The following is a 4,554-nucleotide window of genomic DNA, read 5'->3' on the forward strand; positions in this document are numbered from 1 at the left end:
ATATCAGCTACTTGCTTATTGGTAATCATTTACTAATGATTTATGATCATTTCATGACTTACAGAAACGTTTTAGATGACCATTCTGACATATCACTTATTATTTTATCACTAATTAGTAATACACAAATAGTGCATTAAGGTTTAGTAAATGATTAGCAGAGATGGCAAAAGTACACACATTGATGCTGATTGGACTGTATATCCGGAGGCAGAACAAGCAGTCTAGAACAGTGACAGCTGTGATAGAAAAAAATCCCTCCCTTTCGCACTTTGGTGGTGCGTCGCGCTAATGAAGAAACCGCCCCGTGTATAACCACAGTTTTACTACAAATTCCATGGTTAAACTATGGTTAGTGTAGCAAAACCATCATTTGTTGTTACCTTAGTAACCATGGTTTTTGGTTTTATAAGCGTGTATCAAGATACCAATACTGCAACACATTTGTGAAATAAGTGATTGGTAACATATCAGCTACTTGCTTATTGGTAATCCTTTACTAATGATTTATGATCATTTCATGACTTACAGAAACATTTTAGATGACCATTCTGACATATCACTTATTATTTTATCACTAATTAGTCATACACAAATAGTGCATTAATGTTTAGTAAATGATTAGCAGAGATGCCAAAAGTACAGATACGCGTGTTTAAAAATACTCTGGTAAAAGTTGAAGTCCACAGAACGTGACTTGATGCTGATTGGACTGTATATCCAGAGGCAGAACAAGCTGTCTAGAACAGTGACAGCTGTGATAGAACAAAATCCCTCCCTTTCGCACTTTGGTGGTGCGTCGCGCTAATGAAGAAACCGCCCCTGTGTATAACCTCAGTTTTACTACAAATTCCATGGTTAAACTATGGTTAGTGTAGCAAAACCATCATTTGTTGTTACCTTAGTAACCATGGTTTTTGGTTTTATAAGCATGGTTAATTTTCATAACTGTTGCTAGCAGTTTAATGGGTGGGGTACTATGGATGTGAGGCCACAGAAAGTTTTAAAATGGCTGAACTGGAATTCAATCTACATGCTATAGTGCAAAAATGTTTGTGAAAATTTCCCGCATTATAAACGCGAAACCTGCAGGAATGTGCAGAATAATGCGCTATACCCGCCCCAGGCCCAGCTTAACTAAGTAAGCACAAACTAAATTACAGATGAAACTGACCTGCACTTGAAGTCCTGAACAGATCCTCTCACCACCAACACAGTGAAGGCTTGCATATTCCAGCTGTGATCTCTGCAACTTAAATTTAAATTGAACCCATGGCAAGGCTGGTGTAATATTAAACCAGCGCTGGGGTGAATTACTACTGCTTTGAGTTGATTGGTAGTAATAAATACATGATTAACATGCTTGTGTTTGTTGTCAGTCATGGCGTCTCCTGCTGGCCTCGCATTCCTGCTGTTGGTGTCGTCTGCCCTCCTCATCTCCACCGCGATCGGCCCTGCGTCTGCCGGACAGATCCAGCTGCACAAACGGTCTCCAGAGGACTTAAAGAAATTTAAAGAAGGGGCTACTGCACTGTACAAGTTGGCTCGTAGCAACATTGACACAATTACTTCAGTAGTCTGCCCTTTTCTGGAACTCATTCCAGTTTGTGGACCACTGATAAGTAGCTTTGTCAAATTAACAGCAGCAGAAATAAAAGGATACACTGATATGGACCTTCTCATGGGGGAATTAGAAAAACTTAATAATAAGCTTGACAGATATCATGTAGAGCAGAAGTGGAACAGCTGGGCAAGTGGTGCTTATTACAAGCCAGAGAAGCATATTGACTTAGCGTGGGCTAAGTACACAACTATGTTGCAGAGTCTTAGGAAGGCAAAAGATGATGCAGAAATGGAGAGGCATAAGAAGGATTTTAGGAAAGCCTATGAAATGTATGAGCCTGCCACTAAGACATTACACAATTTGCTGGTTAAGAAAGGAGTGAGCTTTAGATATCCCCTGGGAGATGCACTGGCTGAACATGTTAACTGTCATGAAAAGGATATCAGAGCATACACTGTGTTCATTTATAAACTCATCTACAAAGGCAATACAATGAATAAATACCACTATAAACTCAAGGACATAGAGTCTGATGCAAGGGCTGATGAGATGGCTAACATTGCATACAACATATCATCAGTTATGTTCCAAGTCCACATGCAGTGCATTGAAAAGAGCATGGACTACGTTATAAAGGATGTTAAAACACTCACTGACCCAAAAAAAGCTCGTTCAGATCTAGCAAAAGAAGTCTGGTCATTCCTGGTGAAGGCGTACGACAGGTACGACTGGATGGTTGTTGCGTTTATAAGCAAGAAATCTCAACATACATTAGTTAAGTTTCTGAACCGTCACGTCTTGTCAGGGTTTACTCCGGTGGAAGAAGGCATCGTCACTGTGGCTGTCGCCAGACAGGTGAAAGGGAATCACACATTGGCACTTGAGGTCAAACAAGCCATTGGCAGATGCATTGACGAGTCAGTCCTGTGTTACAAGGTAGCAGAGAAACTCGCTAAATGTAGTGAACTTGTGAAAGGTAAGCCAGTGTCACAAACTTACACAGCAGTGCACGCCTATTTAAGAGATGCTCACGACAGCCAGGATGCACAGAAAAAACAAGATGAAGACTATGACGTCAGTGCTGCTCCCGAAGACCGTCCAGATCTGTACATTTATAAGGGCAAGTGTAAGAAATTTCCATATTTGAAAGGCAAGTTTGTAGTTTTGATTAAAAGTGATGAAGAAATAATGACAGAAAATCCCTGCTCCAAGCTGAACTGTGGTGAGAAAGAAAAGAGAGGCAGCTGTGTTCGTGTGAAAGGCATGTTCCTGGCAGCGTGCGAGTGTAAGATGCCATACTATGGCCAGAATTGTGAGAAGAGCTTAGATGACTACAAGAAGTACTTAATGGCAACGGCACCAGTGGTGGACAGTACGCGTCGTTTGAGTGGTTCTGGCTAATGACGCATTCTGGTCTCAGCAAATTTCATGAAATGGCAGGATTTTGGAAAATTGGTAAAGTTCGCATTTAACTAAATATTCTCATTGAATATATCGGTGAGGCACCAAAAGCACGATGTTTCTTATCCATGAAAACACATGAATCCCAGAAAATAATCCTACATTTCTGAATAATACTGAATTTCTATCATCCAAACCTAATCTGAACCTCATTCCTTTCAATCAAACAGCATAACTGAGTGTCAGAGTTCAGGTCCATTTCATGAGATTGTTTTGTGATGCCCAGCGTGGTGTTCATATTTCTGAGATGATGTATGAAGGAAATGCATCATCGGCTGGTGTTGAGCTGTAACGCAAACTGCTGAGTAAATCGAGCCTCTGTCCACAGGCGGGGGGGACTGGATTTTTTTTACAAGGTCAAATAAAAATGTTTTTTATCCCATTCTGTGCAGCATTTTAGCTGAAAAAGTGATTCGATATAAAGTTGATTCAAACATAAATGGCCAGTTCCTTAACATAATGGGCAGAAATCTGTGGTTAAAGTGTTTGAAAAAGTTAAAGTACAGAGATATTTTATTTGAAATTATTTAATATTCATGTGTTGATGTATCTATAGTAAATTTCCATTTCCCCCCCTTTTTCATTAAAAACAAAGAAAACGCATTTATACCATACATACACCAATATATGTATTTTAGACACATCTGATTATTGTTTTTTATGTTATTGCTATGTTTGATTTGACAAATGTTAAAATGTGGCGATCACCTCCTGCCTGTCAATGTGATCAGAGTTTAACCTGCATGCTTTTCCTGCTTCAAGCTTCTGTCCTGATTCTGTAAGCTGGTAAAATTAATAATAAAAATCTGTTTTATTGCCATTGGGATGTCTTTTTATTTGCATGTTTACAAGTTTTTAAAATACAAGAATATTCAGTATATAAAGTTATGTAGTATGTCAAAGTACTAAATAAGACATTGTGTTTTTACTCTACACTGTAAAAAGAACTATGTGATAACTTATCTTTCAATACTTGTTTTTCTTAAATCTCTTGATTAAGTCATTAGTTTTAAGGCAAAAACTCAAGAAAAGAAGAACAAGCAAAGAACTGGGCATAGGGTACAGGCTGTGTTTAACTCGTTACAAGTAACGCGAGTTACGTAATCAGATTACTTTCCCAAGTAACTAGTAAAGTAACGCATTACTTAGATATTTCGATGTAAATTTAAGGGTTACTTTTTTATTACAAATAAATAAGCCTAGTCCAGGTGACAAAAAGTAACACAAAAGTAAAGTAATGCATTACTTTACACAAACAGTAACTAATGCAATTAGTTACTATTTTATGGAGTAACACACAATACAGACTCTAACCAAACCATGTTACTGACATTTAGAGCTAACGATTAATCAGTGAGATCAAGTCGCTCATTGCAAATTGTTATTAATCTTCGATTTGCAAATCGTTATCTAACTGTAGCTGAATCAAGCGAGAAAGTTTATTACACATTTATTCCTTTGACTTATTAATTAGTTCCCTCGTTATAGTAAATCATTGCCACACCGTACTCATTTGTTTCCTCATTTTA

This window comes from Sinocyclocheilus grahami, unplaced genomic scaffold (genome assembly GCF_001515645.1).
Source record: "Sinocyclocheilus grahami isolate Dianchi unplaced genomic scaffold, SAMN03320097.WGS_v1.1 scaffold1577.1, whole genome shotgun sequence".
NCBI lineage: Eukaryota > Metazoa > Chordata > Actinopteri > Cypriniformes > Cyprinidae > Sinocyclocheilus > Sinocyclocheilus grahami.